This window comes from Lathyrus oleraceus, chromosome 4, assembly GCF_024323335.1.
Source record: "Lathyrus oleraceus cultivar Zhongwan6 chromosome 4, CAAS_Psat_ZW6_1.0, whole genome shotgun sequence".
NCBI lineage: Eukaryota > Viridiplantae > Streptophyta > Magnoliopsida > Fabales > Fabaceae > Lathyrus > Lathyrus oleraceus.
The window spans coordinates 94,036,629-94,059,590 of record NC_066582.1 but is presented as its reverse complement, the minus strand read 5'-3'; positions in this window follow the sequence as shown (position 1 = coordinate 94,059,590).

The following is a 22,962-nucleotide window of genomic DNA, read 5'->3' as shown; positions in this document are numbered from 1 at the left end:
TCATCAGGATCTCCTGTCAGCAACTTGTCAATTCTGATTCAAGTTGTACGTCATGAGCCTTAAGTAAAAAAGAATAATAAGAGTGGAAAATTTTTATCCTTGTCTAGGGTATCCTTGGGTACGGGACGAATGACCTAGTTACTCAAGGTATTCACCTTTGTTCATAGACTTTAGTGCAATTTAAAACATATAATTGATAAGTCTTCTTCAGGAAAGCATCAATCATTCAACACTTCAATAAGGAAGTACTATTGCACATCAATCATTTTCTCCTTAGTGGATCATTAATCATACTCTCTTTGATATTCAGATATCCTTTGGATCAATTCCCTTGTGATCAAGTCTTTGAACCATAATCAATCAATGCAATCATTGTTTGTCTTGTCAGTCCTCTTATGCTTTGGCAAACCTTATTCAATCATTGTGAGCCTTATCAGACCTCTTGTGCTTAGGCCCACTCTAGTCAATCATTGTTTGCCTTATCAGCCCTCTTGTGCTTTGGCAAACCCCCAATCATTATTTGTCTTATAAGACCTCTTGTGTTTAGACAAATCTCTTAAGCTCTTTTTCCTTGTAAACCCTCTCGAGTGTTGTTAACTTATCTCCTATTCATTGTTCTCCTCTTAAGACCTCTCGTGCTTAGGCAAACCCGTTGAGCCTTTTGCCTTGTAAGTCCTCTTGTGTATTGGCAAACCACCTCTTATTCATTGCTTGTCTTATAAGACCTCTTGTGCTTAGACGAAGCTCTCATGCGTTATAAACCTTTCTTGTGTAGGCCAATCATATCTCATTTGTCACTGTGGTTGATCACCATCATTGGTTAATGCCGCACTCTTGCTTTTTAAGCAATTTGCTTTGCCTATAGGAAATCCTATCAATCTTTTCCTTGTGCCGCATTAGTTCCACGAACTACAGAGCTCTGACTTTCTCATTGCACGATGAGAATACGTAGGCACGAGGGTTCAAATCCTCCGTCGAGCACCATAATCATTATTTCATATTTATCCATATTTATTCATTCTTCCTCCATTCTCCCATTCATCTCCATGGATCATTAATCACTACCTTTATGCAATACCTACTACCTTCATTCACTCCATGTGACATATTGTTCTCTTTAAACCAAATACAATTCTTCTTTGGGTTCCATGCATACTTTTGGGCAAATAACCAACGCCTGCCTCTGAACCAAGAGCCGATTTGTTTGTCTTGTTAGTCCTCTAGTTCTTTAGACAAACATCTTCTTACTTACTTTGCAGATGTATACTGTATATAGGAAATACCCTTATTTTTGGCCCAACCATATATAGTGACACCATGCCTTAGGCCCCTCACTTGTTGGTTCGTGCCAGTTTTACTCTTGGGTTCATATTTCATACCTTTTTGGAGTTCAAATTATATAATCCTTTGGTTCAAACCATACCTTTATCACAATTTCTTTCACCTCTCAAACTAGTTCTATGAACTACGGAGCTCTAAATTCCTTATTACATTATAAGGATACGTAGGCATGAGGGAACTAATCCTCACCAAGCACTTTATCTATTCTTTTCTTTTCCCTTCTTCTTTCGTCAGTAATATTTAGATATCACACCCATTCGAGCAAGAATAACCAAAATGGTTCCTATTGAGTACAACAGATGTTAGGGGTGCTAATACATTCCCCTTACATAACCGACTTCCTTACCTAATAATCTTTTTCCCTCGGGTTTTATCGATGTTTTCCCTTTCCTTCGGGAATAAATAAAGTTTGATGGCAACTCTATTGTATGTTCGTTAGCTTCACCATGCAATTCAAAAACCAACAAAGTCATTGATAACACGAAAACGTATCGTATATTTGGCTTCATATGCATTGCTTTTTACTTGATTAATGGTTATTATTATGCAGTATTTTATGTTTATTGCTGGCATTTATCGAATGAAAGGTGTACAAGCAAGCAAAGTGGAAAATAGCAAAAGGAAAGAAAAAGAGAAGAAAATGGAGAAAAATAGAGAGTATGGGGCCCACCACACCAAGTGGGCATGTGACGCCCATGACTTGAATGTGTGGCGCCCGCCACACGACCTAAAAGGAGTGGTGGCGCTCGCCACAAAGCAAGGAAGTGGTGGCGCCCATCCCTCAAAAGGTGGCGCTCGCCACAGAGACCAAACTAGGGTTGTGGCAACCGCCACAACCCGGTCTTCCATACTTTCTCTCCACAATTTTAGCCACGATTCCACTCGCCTTTTCACTACAATCTAGGGAAGTGGAAAATATATAAAGGAGGGTCGTTTATCCTTTGGACACGCTTTTGTTTTAGTCATATTCTTTTTGGTTAGTTTTCTTAGGCATTTTTCTTACTTTGTAAAAGCAATAGATTCTCCACATCGGGGACTATTGCAACTTATTGTTTACGCATTTGAATTCGATTGTAACGTTGTACGCGATTGCCAAAGCTTGTCGACATTATTTAATTTGAAGAATCAGGATTCAGTTCAAGTTCTCAATTCATAGTTCAGGTTTTATTTTAATTGCCATTTTACTTATTTATGCTTTATTGTATGTTTGATTTTCTGAATACCATGTCAGTTACCAGATCCATGTCCGGCTAAACCCCTAGGTATCGGTATGTAAAGACCGTCGAAACGACGGGATTCGTAAATAATTGGTGTTGGATTTTATAAAAATTATTTTTTCGGTTTTAGTTTCTTATTTTAGTCAAAACTGTTTTTCGTACGAGAGTACAAAACAAACAAAGGTTACGGTCAACAAGAACGAGAGTTTGAGATTTTAACCAGATAGTTGAAACTAGACATTAATCCTAAACACAACGAGAGCGCTTTAGGGTTAATTAGACTTTATTCATATTCAAAAATTACTTTTAAATTTAAAATGAGATCGCGAGAGCCAAGCATTCTGGTTTAAGAGTATGGTCAGAGTCAATAAAATGAGAGTGTGAGACTAAGTCCTTTTTATAAATAATTTCTACTAAAGAATATTTTGACCAATAAGATTACACCAACTATCTATCGAATCCCCTAAGTTTGATGCGTTACATACCGATATCCCTTTATCAAATATTTTTATTAATCTTCTATTTACATTATAGTTATTTCTCTTTATCCCTCCAATCTTAGAACGATCATCAGCCTTAGATTTACATAGTAACATTAGATAACGATACATTTGATTAATAGTCCTTATGGGTTCGATAATCTTTAAAACTACGCAATACGACTGTGCACTTGCAGTCACGATTCCCATAGACTCACTAAGTCACGAGAACAAGTTTTTGGCACCATTTTCGGGGACTAATTTAATCGATATCGTAACTCCAGTGTTGTCTAGTATAGACTAAGGCAAACAATTATAGTTCCCTTTCTATTTTGTCGAGTGTATGCCAAGTACTCGCTCTTAAGGCGAGAAATTAAAGCTATCGTTAGACGAACCTGAGCGTTATCTAAGGTTAGAAGGTCGGATACGAGACTTGATACGAGAACATCGTATCAAGCTAAATCTTTCCGATCCTCATATCCCTATTCCTGAACTAGTTCTTCGACCAGAGATGGCTGAAGGACCGCAAAACCTTCCTCTTTAGTACTATGCAATCCGTTCGCAGGATGAACCACATAGCAACATCGCTGCCCCTGCCATCGAGGCCAATAATTTTGAGCTAAAACCTTCGTTGTTGTCAGTTGTACAACAAAACAAATTTTCAGGTAGTCCCACGGAGGACCCGAACCTACATTTGTCAGTGTTTTTGCAATACGCAAACACAATGAAAGCAAATGGTGTCAGCTCCGAAGCTATAAGACTACGTATTTTCCTATTCTCATTAAGAGATAGAGCTAGAGCTTGGCTCCAGTCTCTACCATCCAACTCTGCCACTACGTGGAACAAGTTGAAGAAAGTTTTCTTAGCATAATATTTCCTACCTAGTAAGACGGCTATGTTAAGAGCCCAAATAAACGGGTTTAAACAAAAAGATAATGAATCACTTTTTGAAGCTTGAGAGAGATACAAAGACATGGTTAGGCTTTGTCCATATAACGGTCTAGAAGAATGCTTGATCATCCATACCTTTTACAACGGTCTCTTGTACAACACAAGATTGACAATAGACGCTACCACAGGTGGCGCACTGATGGATAAACCTTACAACGAGGCCTATCAACTTATTGAAAGTATGGCCCAGAATCATTACCATTGGGGAAGCGAAAGAATATCCGTAGAGAAACCTCCAGAGAAAGGCGGTATGTACGAATTAAGCAGTCTTGACCCCGTCAACGCCAAGGTAGACTCTCTTACTCAAAAGATACACAACTTGACCATAACACCCGCAACCATTGTGGCTGCCGTAGCACCAAACTGCGAGATATGCGGAGTTCCGGGGCATGCTGCCCCAGAATGTCAACTCTTGACAGGAACCTCCATAGACCAGGTGAACTATGCTCATAGAAACCCTTACTCAAACACCTATAACACAGGTTGGAAGTGTAACGGGGTTTTCGTTACCTTTAGATTTATTGACTAAATCAAAAGTAAATCATACAATTCGAGTCGCCACCGCACTTCTATTTATCCAAAGGAAATGGTAGAAAGCGAAAAAAATCGAGAAGTTTTATCAAATAAAAAACTAATAAAAATGTCAGAGATCTGGGTAAGGGGGTTGGTTATGCAATGGGAAGGTTTTAAGCACCCAAAACATCCTTAGTACTCTAAGGGATCCCTTTTTACAAATGTTGTAAAGGTAGGTTGGTATTTGTGAAAAATATTTGTGCAAACATGATTGGGGAGATGAGAAGAGAATATACAAGTTTATTTACAATTTTTGTGTTTGAATGGATAAACCCATTGCCTACGTACCATCTTAAAAAGGTAGGATCAAAACCTTGTAGTTCGGGGTAAAAATATCAAAAAAAGAAGTTGGTGAATTGATTGGTCAAAAGCCTTAAGGTCTTTTGTTATCAAAGGGAGAAAACTCAACCTAAAACCACAAATCCACCATGTGAGGAGAGCTTCAACATGCTAGTGAGGGGTTAACCCTATAATAAGCATGGAAGACTTATAGTCCATCACTAAGGATATAAGTGAGTATTATATCAACCTCTAGGATAACTCAAACCTAATAGCTAATATTTATGAAAAACTTTAACACAAATGGTCATTAGAACCACAAAAACAGTTGAGTGAGTTATATTTACAAATGAAAAGTATTCACAAAGTAAGGTCAAAGTTGACTTAAGGTTCAATTCAAAATGAGTGTTATGAAAAGAGTTTGAAAAAAAAAATCAAAGGCATAATGCCTAGGTTTCTAATTTTTGAAAACAATGTTAATGTTTGCACAAAATTTTGGCTTGGGTTAGAGTGGAGAGAAGAAGAGAAGGGCTAGGTCCTAAACATGCAAAGATGAAGGAAGAGAAATAAAACCACATTGGAGTTCCCTTCTTGAGATCATAAAGATGATCCAAGTTGCTCCATTCCTTTGGATTTAGCAATCAATAAGCAAATAACTCAAGCAATCAAGCAAATAATCAATCAAGCTCCTAGGAATCCTCCAATTGGCTTTTGTATCTCTTAACTTGGATGTCCATGACAATGGTTCTTCTACTTGGCTCAAGTTTAGGATCCCTAGCACACAAGAACACACAAATCAAAAAGTTCCACAATGCAATAGAAAGAATGGACAAGAGTGAGTTTAGAATTAGGGATCATTTCAATGTCTTCTTCAAGATTAAGCATTCTAAAGGCATGGGGCCTAGTTGCTCTTTGATAATTTTAGCATTCTAAAGGCATGAGGCCTAGTTGCTCTTCAAACTCCATTTAGCATAGGTAAGGTCCTAAAATCTAAGTCCTTTCTCCATTTGCATTGGGTACAAACAAACAAAACAAGCACAATAGTATATACACAATAATGTGCTCAAGTGAGCAAAAGGGAAATTGCATTAACATAAACATGAGCTCATGTGAGCAAAGGGCAAATACAAATGAATTAATATGCAAGAATTTAAATTGCATTATGGTAAATTGCAAGAATTAAATGCTTGAATTAAAAGTTAGTAATTAGTAGTTAGTGTTAGTGTGCCATAAGGCAATTTAGCGCTATGTTAAGCAATCGTAAGTGGACTAATGTAGTAGTCACACCTATCTGAGGCCGGTCAATAAAACTATAGGCAACAAACACAAGTTAGAGACCATGACTAGTAAGCCAAGCTCCTACAACTTGCCATGCCAAAAGAAAAGAAGAATGATCTTGTATGGATTTAGGTTTTTTGCTTGACCAAGAAGCAACCTATCTCTAATGCAAAGCAATTCACTTGATCTTTGATCAAGATGAATTTGATTTGGATCAAAGAAGGTTAAGCCCCTCATATGTCAAGGCTAACCACCAATCATTAACTCATTGATCAAAAAGAAAAAGAAGAAGAAGAAGGAGAAATGGAATATACATAATTGAAATTCAAATGACATAAGCAAAATACATTGACCAAATATGAAATGAATCAACATCAATCAATGGTAAACAGAAGCAAGATGAAGCTTAGAAGTCAAGAAACAAATAAAATATTTTTGGTATTTTTTGGAATTAAAATAATACTTGAATTAAAATAAACAAATAAAGGTCAAACTTCAAATTCATTTCAAATCAACTTGGAAAAGTCCAAATGGATCATCCTAAGTTCAACAAGGTCAAACAAGGTTTGACAAAAATTTTCATCATTTTTTGAAAACAGAAACTAATTTTAAACAATTAAAAATGAAAAGAAAATAACATAATTGAACTAAAATCTCAAATAAATCTCAAATAAATTAATAAATTGATGAGAATATTTTTCATAGATTCATCATCATTCAAAGATGTTAAGAAAATAATTTTGGCATTTTTGAATATTGACAACTATTTTAAATGAATTAAAAATAACCAGAAAAGAGAAAATTCACAAAAAATATTAAATGGACTCATAAAAAATATTAAAAATCATTTTCAGAAACTAGAATTAAAAAGGGAAATAATGCAATTGGTCCCATATTTTTTGGATTTAAAATGAAGAAGTTATGCATTTTTGAAAATAATTGAATTAAAAGAAAATAAAATCAGAAATTAAAAGTGCCAAAAATCCAGAGGCGTCAGATCTAGATTCATTAATTGACGTGGCGCATCTGAGGGCAGGGAAACGTGCGTGCATGGTGTACTTGAGTCAACAGCATCACACATGGCATTAATGAAAGTCATAACATTCAAAGGTTGGGATTAAATCTGGAAACAACATCCAATGGTCCATAGCTTATCCACGTGGGGGCGGTGGTGTACACCACCGTCTTCTCCAGCGAGACTCACCGTTCCGACCAAGATTTGCAGGTTTTGAAAACTTCACCAAAATGCACGATCTATATATCTTTAGAAAGCTGGGGTGATGTACATCACCCCTGTGCCATTGGTTTCCACTCAAGATCTCTATAGAGAGAGAAATCTGAGATGGAAATTTATGGTGTTCATACTGAACTTGCTCAATTCATGAAATTAAATGCACAGATAAATTGCCTCTCACATGAGGACTTCAGAGGTACCAGCAAACACAAGAAATGATCAGTATACAAGTAGTTTCGAATCAAAACAGTTTGAGGGAAAACCTTTGAAGAGCAACTTTCAAACACTTGATCTACTCCAATTCTTTGATGCAACCTGTTCTTGAGATGGCAAGGAAGCAAGGTCTAGGAATTGAAGCTCAATGATCAACCAACGAAGTTGAAAATTGAACTTGAAAATTGAAAGAGAAAAGCAAAATTCCTTTTAATGGAGGTTGGGATTTTACTTTTGCAGCAATTCAGGCGCCTTGAGGTTGTATTTTGAAGAGGAATGGAGCTTCTATTTATAGCCAGGCATGATGCAAGCAATGAAATACTCATGTGCATGTGAAGTTGGATCCTCCATGCATGGGCCTGTACAGGCGCATGGGAGGCCCAAACTTGATTGGTTTTGCATGCTGATGATGAAACAAATGAAATTGGATGTGTACATGGCAAGGCAATGTGGTGTGCAAGCAATTTAATCATGTTATGCATAATTGAACACAAATCTTCAGCTCTTCGAAAATACCATTTACCAAATTGAAACATAGGCACGTGGGTAATGGTTGGAAAGGTCTTGACATGAGGAACAAATGTTATGTTGAACAAAAGTCCATTTGGTGTTGGGAAATTATTGAAAACTGATCATGAAGTTCAAGGTGCAAAACATGTATATGGAAATTTTGCCAAAATGGACCAACTTCAAGCCCTTCTGTTTCAATGATTCAAGCCTCAAATGACAAAACCTTATACATAAAAGTTGTATATATTTTCAATAAAATCAATTTGGACTTAAATTTTGCATCATTTGGATTTTTGATGAGAAAGTTATGGGCACTTGAAGTTGGACTTTTTCACATTTCAATGACTTTGGTCCAAAGTGACCTATAATGATTTGTATTATCACATGTGTTTCTTTTAGGATTATGAAATTTTGTCCAACATAACAAATTAAGTGGACATCTTGAAATTTACAATTAATTTGATCCCACCTCAAAATCATAAAAAATGAAGGAGTTAGGTCCTTGGGAAGTTGACCCAAAATTAGGGTTTCAGTCAAAATGACCTATAATGTTTTGAAATGAATGATGACCTTACAAGTTTCAAATGGATTTTTGATGAACATGAAAGTTGTTTATATGGTTCTTAAGAACATGTTTTCTCTTGGGGTCATCTTCATTTGACAAAAACATCAAAAGGTAGGTCTCAGTGGATTTCAAAATAGTTAGATGAATTGACTGATCAACTTCTCAAGTCCAAACTTCAAATCTTAATGAATTGATGATTTAGGACAATCACATAAGCCCAAATATGCATAAAAATGATGAATGAAATAACTTCCCTTGCTTGTATTTGATTATGGGTTGAGGTTGCTTCATGAGCAAGGCACAGTCAATGCATAGTTGAATTAGGGTTTCCTTGGGAAACAATCCTCAAGCCCTTTGGTCTATCTTGATCAAATTGAAAAATTGAGATACTTAGGAGGCATATATGATGATTGAGAGCTTTGTGAACCATTGTCATGCTTGTTTTCCACTTCATCTGGCCATTCTTTGAGCATAGGAGCCTCCTAGGAGCCTTGGATCACATGATTGCTCAAGCTTCAAAACAAACAAAGTTAGTGACATATTTTTGTGATTTTGGTTAGTAAAAAAAATAAGAAAAGCAATAATATACAATTCAAGCATGCTTGGTGGTATCAAACCAACTCACACAAGTCCCAACCCTAGGGTTAAGGAGCCAAAATGCTATGATCCTTGAGGCAAATGCAAATGAGCAATGAAATGATGCCATGAGGGATCTTAGGGTCAAAATTGGGGTCTTACAGGAAGAACCATCCTAACTTTTCATACAAAAACAATAATGCATTTTATGCACCTAACCAAGCACCTACTATACCACCAGGATATCATAAAGCTGCCACAAATACTCAAAATGCTCCTAGGAAGTCAAACCTAGAAATAATGATGGAAAACTTCATAGCTACCCAAACCCAAACAAATAAGGATTTCCTAAATCAAAACATACACACTAGTGAGCAAATCAAGTAGTTAGCAAACAAGGTAGACGCATTAGCCACCCATAACAAAATGTTAGAAACACAAATCTCGCAAGTGGCTCAACAACAAGCACCTACTGCTGCTCCTGCAGGCACATTTCCTGGACAACCGCAACCAAACCTGAAAGGTCATGTGAATGCTATTATACTACGAAGTGGGACAGAACTAGACAGACTGACCGACCCTAGAATTCAAAACCCATCCATGCACCAAGACCCTGGTAAGGTAACTAAGAAGGAAGATGATCAAGAGGAAGATAAAAACGAAGAGGCCGTAGAGAAAGAAGAACCTTATGTGCCTCCACCACCGTATAAACCTCCTATCCCTTATCCTCAAAGACTTGTTAAATCTAAAAGTGTAGGGCAATTTAAAAAATTCGTAGAGCTTCTAAAACAATTGAATATCACACTACCCTTTACAGAAGCCATCACTCAAATGCCCTCATTGTTGGTGTAAGCCCTAGAGGCCAATACTTTTGGTACTTATATCGAATTATTTATTAATAATAAAAGGCTTTTTCTTTATTATGTTTGTTTAATAAAGTCCCTAGAATAGCTAGTCCGTTTAATGTATCAAGTGTGACTTAATCATGAGATCACATTAAACATAAGGACACTATTCTTAAAGCATCCGTAGTCGAGCTTTAATGTGAAGTGGGATAACATTAAAGCATTAAGACTATTAGGTATATAGACTGATGATCACATCTCATGGATCATGGGTAAGGAGTTATCAAGTCTTAAACATAGGTATGAATATTAAGAGTAATATTTATACTGGATTGACCCGTTATGAGAATACTATATAGAATATTATGCAAAGTGTCATAAGTTATTCTCATGGTGATAATGGTGTATACCACCCTTCGACCTGAAACCACTATGGACCTTAGATGTAGAGTCGAGTGCCTTATTGCTGATCAAACATTGTCCGTAACTGGATGACCATAAAGACAGTTGATGGGTACTCTATAAAGCATGCTAAGGGACATGAGTGACCTAGATAGAATTTTCCCATCCTGCGTAACAGGATAAAGGTCTATGGGCCCAATATTGAACTGGACAAGGATGACACAGTCTATGCCTTGTGTTCAATATAGACATAAGGGGAAAAGGGTAATTGTACACACAAGTATTATCACAAAAGGATTTGTCAGATCACATGACATTTTTGTGTGTTGGGTAGCAGTGATGTGTTGCTAGATACTGCTTACTGTTTATTATGTTAAATACGTGATTTAATATAATTGTCAATGCCGCGAAAACCTACAGGGTCACACACAAAAGGACGGATTGATGAGAGATAGAGTAACTAAGGAACACCGTAAGCTACAGTGGACTTAAGTGAATTGTAGAACATCGTAAGGTATAGTGTACTTAAGTAGAATACGAAATATGGTAAGGTACCACGCGCTTAAGTGATTTTGGCATATTATAAGATATGGGCCACATACACTTAAGTGGGTTTTTTAGCTTGTAGCCCACACAAGTGGTTCTATAAATAGAACCCTTGTGCAGAAGCATTTGTGCAGTTGCAATTTCGTTTCTCTCTCTCTCTCTCTCTCTCTCTCTCACTCACTCAAAGCCTTCATTCGTAGCAGCTAGCACTGAGATTGAAGGAATCCGTTCGTGTGGACTGAGTAGAGGCATTGTCATCGTTCAACGTTCGTGATCGCTTCGTAGATCTGCATCAAAGGTTACAATTGCAACAAGAGGTAACGATTCTATCACTGATCATGCCCATTCATAAGGATCACTAAAGGATAAATTTTTTAAATTCCACTGTATTTTGGATCGAACTTCTCCTTCAGTGGTATCAGAGCCACTTACGAAACCATGCATCTGATAGCTATTTATTTTTTGTACTTCCTGTATTAATACGATTAAAAGACAAAATGAATCAAAGAATAAACGAGTAATTAAATTTGGCATCATGTGTGTACGATTTGGATGATTGATGTTGACTATGCTTCGGAATCCGATATTAGTATGGTGAAGCAGTGATACATCGATCGTCCATAGGTTACGCAATTGATATCGATCAAGTTATATATATGATATAAGTAATCTTGATGCAAAATACGGTATATATGATATACTATTTCTGTTTCGTTCATTCAAACACTTAATGGTTGTTTTCCTTTGAGCGATCAATGGTCGTTTGCTTCTTGATCTGACATTAGTATGGTGAAGCAATGACCTGTTGATCAATCATACTGAATCAACAATCGAGGTGTTTTTAACGGTCTGAAATTGGTGCATTAGGGTTAATGACGGCATAAGGGTTGTGCTGTCAAAGAGTTATGCGATTAGGGTTGTGACTGTGCAAGAGTCGTGCTTTAAAGTATCAAGTGTTGATGCGAAAAACGACGTTGATTTTAAATGAATTGTTCATTAAAAATTTCAGTCGGGTCAGTGGAACCACCGTTCGCTGACCGGGCAGCGGAACCCCCGTCCGCTGACCGGGCAGCGGACCCCCGGCTAACTCTGCTAGTATGATTGGTCGCCAAAATTTAATTTGGTTTTAATTAATTAAAAGAATTAAAAAAAATAATAATAATGTGTTTATTATTATTGTCTTGTGGTGATCGGTTATGGCCTTAGTTTTCCTTTATTTTGTTTTGGGATTTTAAAATACGACCTGCGTGTCGTGCCTCTCTTTTAATCTCTTAATGTAACTTCTTTTCTCATCTCACTCCCTCGTATGTAAAACGAGTTTCTTTTATGTAATCTAATGTTATGAAGAAAGAGAAGAATTCAATATCAAAGGAGGACAACCTTGAAGATCTTGCTTGGAGAAGCTTAGATCGTTATTAGGTTAGCTTAGGTTCTCTCATTGGCTTGGGAGAACAATTGCGCTAGGGGCCATGACTGTTTCATTATGTATGTTGATGCATGTGAGAGACGATTTATATGATAAATAAGCCGGTGAGATCTTAATAACTGCAAATTCCCTCAAATTAAATATTAAGTTTATGCTTTCCAAGTTTTAGCACTCATCAAGACTAGTATCGGATAATGTAGGTTTTGCCTACGCGAGGTGCATGTTCTATATTAGTAAGGTGCGATGGGATAATTGTAATATCCAATTGCTAAAACAATGGGTCAAACTTAACTAAAAAAATTATAATAAGATTATATATGTTTAGAAGCAAGAGTTGGAAATGATCCATGTGATGGATTGGAATAAGGAGTTATTCACCCAACTAAAATATTCGAGAGTTGTATTAGATACAATTGGAAGGAGTTCCTACCTAAATAACCTAGTTTTGTGTAATCCGCCTACGCGGACTTAAAACAAAGTGAAATGTGGATCTCGACCCACTAGAAAATCTTCCAACGGGATTTTCCGAATCAAATGGTGAGGGTCATTTGTTTTGAGTAAAATAGTGGGAGCATATTTAATTAAAGGCCTAATTAAATATGTTATTGATACTTATATTTTCATTATTTTCATATAGATTACTATGACAACAAACACCTCTAACAAATGTTACGATCAATCCTTGACAAGGAAAAATTGTCTGGGATAAATTTTCTGGATTGACACCGAAATCTGAGGATTATCCTCAAACATGATAGAAAGCTGTATGTCTTGGAGAAACCTGTTCCTGAAGAGGAACCTCCTAGTTCTGCACCTAAGGCAGAAAGAGATACTTATAAGAAGCATGTCGATGATGCCAATGAAACTGCTTGTCTCATGCTAGCTACCATGAACTCAGAGTTGCAAAAGCAACATGAGAACATGGCAGTGTTCGATATGATCGAACACCTGAAGATGCTCTATCAAGAGCAAGAAAGGCATGAAAGGTTTGAAGTTTCAAAAGCCCTTTTTCAAGGCAAGTTAGTTGAGGGAGCCCCTGTAGGTCCCCATGTGCTCAAGATGATTGGGTATGTGGAAAACCTTGAGAGGTTGGGTTTTCCCCTCGAAAGGAACTTGCGACTGATTTGATCTTGCAATCGTTTCCAGATAGATTCAGTTAATTTGTCCTAAATTTTAATATGAACGATATGGACAAATCTCTTCCTGAACTGCTAGCCATGTTAAGAACTGCTGAGCAGAATCTGAAGTCAAAAGGGAAGTCCATTCTGATGATCGGAAATGGAAAGAGACAGAACAAAAGACCCACCGAGCAGGGTGATAAAGGGAAAGGAAAAGAAGTTTCCAAACCCAAACTCACTGTTGCTGCTTTGAAGCCTAGTGGAGGCATTGCAAAGGAAGGCACCTACTTCCATTGCGGTAAGACCGGACACTGAAAGAGAAACTACCGAAAGTACCTGGAAGATAAGAAGAATGGAGTAGAGACTTCAACTTCAGGTATTTTTGTTATTGAAATTAATTTATCTACTTCTGCGTCATGGTTATTAGATACTGGATGCGGTTCTCACATTTGTACCAATGTGTAGGGACTAAAAAGGAGTAGAGATTTGACAAAAGGTGAAGTTGACCTACGAGTTAGCAATGGAGCAAAGGTTGCTGCTTTAGCCGTAGTGTAAGACCCCAATTTTGACCCTAAGATCCCTCATGGCATTATATCATTTGCACATTGCATTTTCCTCAAGGATCATAGCATTTTGGCTCCTTACCCTAGGGTGGGAACTTTTGTGAGTTGGTTTGAAGATCACCAAGCATGCTTGAATTGTATATTATTGCTTTCCTCATTTTGTTTACTAACCAAAAGCACAAAAATATATCACTAACATCTTTTGTTTGTAGCTTGAGCAGTCACAAGATCCAAGGCTCCTAGAGGCCCCCTATGCTCATTGATGTGGCCAAGTGAATGTGAAAGAAAACATGGAAATGGTTCCCAAAGCTCTCATCCATCAAATATGCCTCCCAAGTATCTCAATTCATCATTTTGGTCAAAGCAAACCAAGGGGTTTGAGGCTTGTTTCCCAAGGAAACCCTAATTCATCTGTTCATCAACTGTGCCTTGCTCATGAAGCAACCTCAACCCATGATCAAATAAAATCAAGGGAAGTTCTTCAATTCATCATTTCATGCATATTTGAGCTTATTTGAGTGTCCTAAATCATCAACTCATCAAGATATGAGGTTTGGACTTGAGAAGTTGATCAGTCAATTCATCTGACTATTTTGAAGTACACTGAGACCTAACTTTTGATGTGTTTGTCAAATGGAGATGAACCCAAGAGAAAAAATGTTCTTAAGAACCTTATGAACAACTTTCATGTTCATAAAAAATACATTTAAAGCTTGTAAGGTCATCATCCATTTCAAAACATTATAGGTCATTTTGATTAAAACCCTAATTTTGGGTCAACTTCACAAGAACATAACTCATTCATTTTTCATGATTTTGAGGTGGAATCAAATTAATTGGAAAGTTTAAGATGTCTAATCCAATTGTTATGTTGAACAAATTTTCAAAATCCTAAAATAAGTACATATGATAATGCAAAACATTATAGGTCACTTTGGACCAAAAGCATTGAAATGTGAAAAAATCCAACTTCAAGTGCCCATAACTCTTTCATAAAAAATCCAAATGATGCAAAATTTAATTCCAAATTGATTGTATTGAAAAGATCTACAACTTTGGTGTTGAAGATTTTGTTATTTGGAGCTTGCATCATTGAAACAGAAGGGCTTGAAGTTTGGCCATTTTTGAATTTTTCACATGTACATGTTTTGCACCTTACACTTCATGATCAATTTTAACCAATTTCCAAATGTCAAATGAAGTTTTGGTCAACATAAAAATTGATCCTCATGCAAAAATATTTCCAACCATTACCCATAAGGTTATATTTCAGTTTTGGAAATGCTATTTTCAAAGAGATGAACAAGTTGGTACAATTTTGGAAACCATTTGAAATTGCATTGCATGAGTTGATTACACACCATCCGCACGTCCAAATTATATCTGCTGATGTTAAGCTTGCAAATCTAAATGGAATTGGGCCCTCTATGCGTCTGTACAGGCCCATGCATGAAGGCCCTCTCAATCCATGCAATGCTTTGTTCATGCAATCAATCATTCCTTTGCTATAAATAAGTGCCTCCTGCTTCTCATTTCAACAACCTGAAGGCGCCTTACATGCTGCACGAATCATTCCTCAACCATACTCAAAGGAACTCACCATTTCTTTCAAAATTTTCCAGATCTAAACTTCAATTTCCTTGATTGATTTTTAGATCTACAGTTCCTAAGCCTTGCTCACCTTGATCCATAGAACATACTGCAAACATAAGCATCAAGAGATCGTGCTCTCAAGCTCTCCATTCAGAGGTTTACTCATAATTTGTTTTCTTCGAATCTCTTTGTATATTGCTTGTTTCTTGTTGTTGCTGTGTTGTCTGAAGTCCTCTCCATAGAGGCATTTGATTTGGGCTTTGAATTGTTGAAATCCAACAAGTTTCAGTTGAACACCACGAAATTCAAGCTCTGATTCCTCTTTCTATGGAAGCCTAGAGTTGAATTGGTTGGTACAGTTCATTTGGTACCTGGATCGTGGCATTTGATAAACTTTTATTCTCTGCAAATTTTGACCGACGCCGGAAGTTGGCCGGAGAAGACGGTGGTACCGTCCAGTCTCCAGATTGAATCACAGCCGTGCGATTTGTTTTCCAGATTTGATCATAGCCACTCAATGTTATGACTCAATTAAAGGCTGTGTGTGATGCATTGACTCACGTGTTTGGTAGGCTCGTGCTGTGATCCACATGATGCGCCAGCTCAATTAATGAGCTCCATCCAACGCTTCTCGTTTTTTGCAATTTTTAATTTCAGATTTCATTTTCTTTTTATTTCTTTAATTCCTTTTCATTTCAAAAAATCATATCTCCTTCATTATTGGTCCAAAAAATGTGAGACCAATTGCATTATTCTTATTTTAATTTCTAGTTTCTAAAAATAATTTTTAATATTTTTTATTTCATCATTTAATATATTTTAGGAATTTTCTCTTTTCTGGTTAATTTTAATTTATTTTGAATAGTTTTTAATATTCAAAAAATACAAAAATATTTTTCCAACCTCTTTGAATGATGATAGATCTATGAAAAATATTTTCATCAATTTATTAATTGATTTGAGATTTATTTGAGATTTTAATTCAATTAGGTTATTTTTATGCATTTTTAATTGATAAAAAATAATTTCTGACTTCTTAAAATACTGAAATTTTTTGTCAAACTTTGTTTGACCTTGTTGAACTTAGGATAATTCACTTAGACTTTTCAAAGTTTATTTGAAGTGAATTTGAAATTTGATCTTTCTTTATTATTTTAATTCAAGTATTATTTTAATTTTGAAAAATACCAAAAATATTTTATTTGTTTCTTGACTTCTAATCTTCATCTTGCTTCTGTTTACTATTGTTTGACCTTGATTTCATATATCTTTGGTCAATGCTTGTTGATTATTTCATTTCATTTCCATTAATGCACTTTATTATTCATCTTCTTCTTCTTATTCTTCTTTTTCTTTTTTGATCAATGAGTTAAAGATTGGTGGTTAGCCTTGATGTATGGGAAGTTTAACCTTCCTTGATTCAAATCTAATTCATCTTGATCATGGATCATGTGAATGGCTTTGCATTAAGGATAGGTTGTTTCCTAATCAAGCAAAGGACCTAAATCAATACAAGATCATTTCTCATCTTCTTTTGGCATGGAAAGTTGTAGGAGCTTGATTCAATAATCAAGATCTCTAACTTGTGTTGTTGCCTACATTATTATTGATCGACCTCAGATAGTTGTGACTTCTACATAAGTCCAATTACGATTGCTTAACATAGCACTAAATTGCCTTATGACACACTAATACTAACTATTAACCATTAACCATTAACATTTAATTCTTGCACTTTACATTTATGCAATTTACTATTCTTGTACATATTATTCATTTGCTTTTTCCCTTTGCTCATTTGAGCACATGTTTATGTTAATGCAATTTGCCTTTTGCTCAGTTGAGCATATAATTGTGTATATATTATTTTGCTTGTGCTTTTGTTTTGATTGTTGTGGACCAAATGCAAAATGGACAAATGGACTTAGATTCTAGGACATTCCCTATGCAAAAATGGAGTAAAAAGGCCTTGATGTTGAAGATGGATTAGAAGGACTAAATCTCTAAACTCACTCTTGTTCATTCTTGATTTGCTTCATGGAACTTTTTGATGTGTGTGCTTTTATGCTAGGGATTCCTATTTGAGCCAAGTTGAAGAACCATTGTGATGTTCATCTAAAGTGAGAGATCCAAGAGCCATTGGAAGACTCCTAAGAGCTTTGCTTGCTTGATTGATTGCTTGAGTATACAATTATTTGCTTGCTTATTCCAAAGGATGGGAGCTACTTGGATCATCAATATGATCTCAAGAAAGGAACTCCATTTGTGGTCTTGTTTCTTATCCTTCATCTCTTGTATGATTAGGACTCTCGCCATTCTTCTTCTTCCTTTCACTCTAACCCAAGCCAAAACTTTTGTGCAAACATTAACACTTGTTTTCAAACATTAGAAACCTAAGCATTATGCTTTTGATTTTCAAACTTTCTTTTCATATCACTTATTTTGAATTGAATCCTTAAGTCAACTTTTACCATATTTTGTAAATACTTTTCATTGGTAAATATAACTCATTCAAATATTTTGTGGTTTCAATGGTCACTTTCTTATCAAAAACTTTTCATAACCTTTAGCTATTAGGTTTGAGTTATCCTTGAGGTAGATATAATACTCATCTATATCCTTAGTGATGGTCAATGAGTCTTCCATGTTTATTATAGGGTTAACCCCTCACTACCATGTTAAAGCTATCCTCACATGGTGGATTTGTGGTTTTAGGTTGAGTTTTCTCCCTTGGATAACAAAAGACCTTAAGGCTTTTGGACCAATCAATTCACCAACTTGTTTTGAGATTTTTTACCCCGAACTACGAGGTTTTGATCCTAATCTTTTTTAAGATGGTACGTAGGCAATGGGTTTATCCATTCAAACACAAAATTGTAAATAATTTGTACATTCTTCTCTCATCTCCCCAATCATGTTTGCATAAACAAATTTTCACAAAAATACCAACCTTACAACAAGTGTGAAAAGGGCTCCCTAGGAGTACCTAGGATGTTTTGGGTGCTTAAAACCTTCCCATTGCATAACCAACCCCCTTACCCAGATCTCTGACATTTTTATTAGTTTTTGATTCGATAAAACTTCTCGATTTTTGTTCGCTTTCTAACCTTTACTTTGGATAAATAGAAGTGTGGTGGCGACTCGACTTGTATGGTTTACTTTTGATTTAGTCAATGAATCTAAAGGTAACGAATACCCCACTACAGAAAAGTGGCGACTCTGTTGGGGAATCATTTTCCTAGTGGGTTTTGCCTACTTTTCACATTTGTTGTATTGTATTGTATATTATTTTGTGACATATTTTTGTGCAATTTGGGATTACTGTATTGTATGTAATGATTGAATTGCTTGATATATTAATTCCTTGTATGCTTGGTGATCTTTGTGAGATGAGTTCTATACCCGAACTCGAGTGCGCTTAGGATAGGAGAATGGCATAGTCTTGTTAACTTGTGTGGAGTTATTCCTTAGAAAGTTGACTTGCAAGCCCGTTCACTTGGTGGAGGTCATATTGGGATCAATAATGTCACACGAGTAGTCGTGGTTAGGCATTACTCTTTCCAATATAGACCTTAGAAGCCAAGGACCTTAGTTTACCAAGCCCATCTTGGCCTATTTTTAGGATGTAGTGCGAAGGTCGTTCAAGTGTAAGACTTGATACGATTGTTACACGATACTACACTCATAAGAGTCTCTCTTGAGAATATTTTTGGAATACGAGTAGTCGTTTATCCGATAATATCCGAAAGATGGGATGATGACTATGGGAACCTCTTGTAGAACATGTTTGGCAGGTTTAAACCCTAGTACACTCCCTTTGGGTGGTTCTTAACCAAGACTCCATGCTCGTGACTTGCAACAAACCCTTGATTCATGGTTGATCCGTTCATATATCCTTAATATCAATGGAACTTGGGTGTTGATAAGGTGTAAACCATAATCCACCAAAATGGATGATTGATATTAGGGATGACTTGATCCATCCCATGACCTTTGTGTGGTGTGCTTTGCTTGATCCTTGAGTGTGATTGTTGCATCATGCATTCATGCACCCATTTGCATCCATATCATCAAGAATGAGAAAATTTTCAAGGAACTTAAGAGGTCTATTTGCAAATTTTTAGACATGGAAATACAAAGAAGGAATACGAAGAAGTACAGTTTCAGACAACCCGACTTGAAAGAGCTAAGGAATTTGACATCCTATGTATTAGATCCCTTGGATTTCAAGGCTCGTCATGGGAAACTTATATATATTCTTGCTACTCAAGTGAATGAAGGTCTGATGAGTGTGTTGGTGCAGTTCTATGATCCCTTGTACCGTTGCTTCACATTTCCGGATTTCCAGCTTTTGCCTATGCTTGAGGAGTATGCTTATCTTGTGGGTATACCTATCCTAGATCAGTTGTCGTTCAGTGGCTTAGAGAGGGTTCCTACTTCTCAAGAGATAGCTGATATGTTGCATATAGATGAATCTCTGGTTGGTGCTCATATGACTACTAAAGGTGGAATTCAAGGTCTCCCTTCTGAGTTCCTCATTGCTCAAGCTACTATGTACGGGAAGGCCATGAGTGAGGACGCCTTTGAGGCCATATTTGTACTTCTCATTTATGGGCTAGTGTTATTCCCCAACATTGATAAGTTTGTGGATGTGAACGCTATTAGGATTTTCTCTACTCTTAATCCCGTTTTGACTCTGTTGGGTGACACTTACTTTTCTTTGCATATGAGGAATACAAAGGGTGGTGGTACCATTGTGTGCTGTTTGCCTCTGTTGTACAAGTGGTTTATTTCACACTTGCCGCAGACGGTCGCCTTCAAGGAGAACAAAGGATGTCTACGGTGGTCCACGAGACTTATGTCTCTCACTAATGATGATATCTTTTGATACAACCGTGTATATGATGGTGTGCAGATTATCGACTCTTGTGGTGAATTCTCCAATGTACCTCTTCTTGGTACATGTGGTGGGATTAACTACAACCCTATTTTGGCACGTCGTCAGCTTGGGTTCCCCCTAAAGGATAAACCCAATAGCATTCTGCTAGAGGGTGTGTTCTTTCAGGAGGGTAAAGATCCCTAAGGCTTGAAGGGCAGGATGGTCCGTGCTTGGCGCAAGATCCATAGTGTCGCAACGCGAAAAACAACCGGCGACAAATACAGAGCCGCCACCGACGTTATTCATCCTATGACGGAAAGGGAGCGCAGGACTAACCTAAGAAAGGGAAAGGAATGGTCTTACTGTAAGACCCCAATTTTTTCCCTGAGATCCCTCATGGCATCATAGCATAGCATTGCATAGCCTCAAGGATCTTTGAGCATCTTGCCTTCCTTTCCCCTTGGTTGGGATCTCTCCTTGAGAGTGGTTTGAGATCACCAGGCATGCTTGCATTGTATATCATTGCTTTTCTTGTTTTAATCACTAACCAAAAGCACCAAAAATATGTCATCTAACATTTGTTTTGCAGTCTAAGCAAGCACAGGTCAAGCAATTCAAGGATTTCCATTGTACAAGAGTTGTTGGTATTTTCTTGATGTGAGGACCACATGATTATCATATTGAGCTTATATGAGCTATGGTTTCATTTTGGAGCATTTTTCCCAAATGGTTGAGGCTCAAATTCATCAGAGCATGTCAAGGTCATCTGAGGACCATTACAATCAACTGTGCAGTCAATTGAAGGCTTTGAGGTGGGGAAGTGATTTGAAACACTCCATTCATGTTCAAAAAAGGCCTATTCATCATGTCAAACATCTATCTTGAAGATTTTGAAGCCATGGCAAAAGTTTCCCAAAATGGAAAGTGACATGTAATTTCAAGTTTCCAAAAATGGCAAGTTTTTGGTCCAAATTCAACTTGACTTTCCAACATCAAAGAAGCTTCAAATGAATTTTTGGTCAACATGAAAGTTGAAGATCTTTCTCTCCTCTTTCCAAAAAGTCTAAGATCATGATCATCTGATGAGGGGTTGAGAAGTTATGGTTCAATGATTGCAAAGTGTACATGGAAAGTTCAACATGCCATAACTTTTGATCCAAAGCTCCAAATTGAACCACTCTTTTTGCAAAATGCTCCTTGTAACCAATATTTTCCAAATCATTCATTGCATTGCATGAAAGAGGATCACATGACCATTTGCTCATTCAAGTACATTTTGGAGGGAAAATGCATAATTCAAATTTGGTGCAAGCTACATGCAAAATTCCAATTCCATCATGTTCATGAGCCGATTTTAAGTGAAATTAAACCCTCATATGGCACTGTTCACGTGCTCATTTACCATGCATAGGTGTATTTACCAATTTGGTCATGCACCTCATTTTCTCTTAATTTCAATTAGCCAATGCCTAATCTTGATTACAGCATGATTAAGGGACCATATAAAAGCCAATTTGCTAATCACAATCAAGGGGATAACAGAATTTGGATCAGATTTTTCACTTCCCTCTCAAATTTCTCTCTCTTCAATTTTCAAATTTCTTCATCCAATTCATTAGAATTCTTGTATAATCGTGTTCAGCATGTGTTATTGAGTAGGATCAAGCTATTGGATTGAAGAATTGGAGCAAGAATCAAGCTACATAAGCATATGAAGATGAACATGGAAGCTTCAATTTGAGCTAGATCCAGGTCGTGTCAAGTGTTAATTTGTGCATAGAGCTTCATATCAAGGTTGAGGAAGGAGATCTGGAAGATTTGAGCACTTGAATCCACTGTTTCAACTCACTGCTCTTCAAAGAGGTTGGAATTCGAATCTCTTGTTTCTTCATTTTATTGCCATGATTAGATAGGTCTTGATTCACTGATGATGCTGATATAAATATAATTGAATTTGGTGAAGAATCGAGTGAGATACATGAACTTAAAGTTTTGGTATGCAAAATGTTTTCCTTCGATTTGCTTTAGCCATGAAGTTCTAGGCTTAGATAATTATAGATCCATGTTCCTGGTAGTAAGACCTTTCCAACGGTGTATCCTATGCTAAAATATGGAAAAAAATGATGAATGCTCGCCGGAAAACCGTCGGAGAAGACGACCGTAATTACTATTCCGGCCGTCTGGTGCGTACGCTAGGGTTCCACTGTTTAGCGCGCGTTAACATCACTATCCTCGGTTCGATCCTTCGCACGACACTTATTTTGTTTAATTTTCTTTGAAGCGCGCCTTGTACATCATAAACCTGTGTTCGATTCCAGCGTTTGCTTGTTTTGATTTTCCAATTGTTTTACTGAGCGCGCCTATGACCTTACCA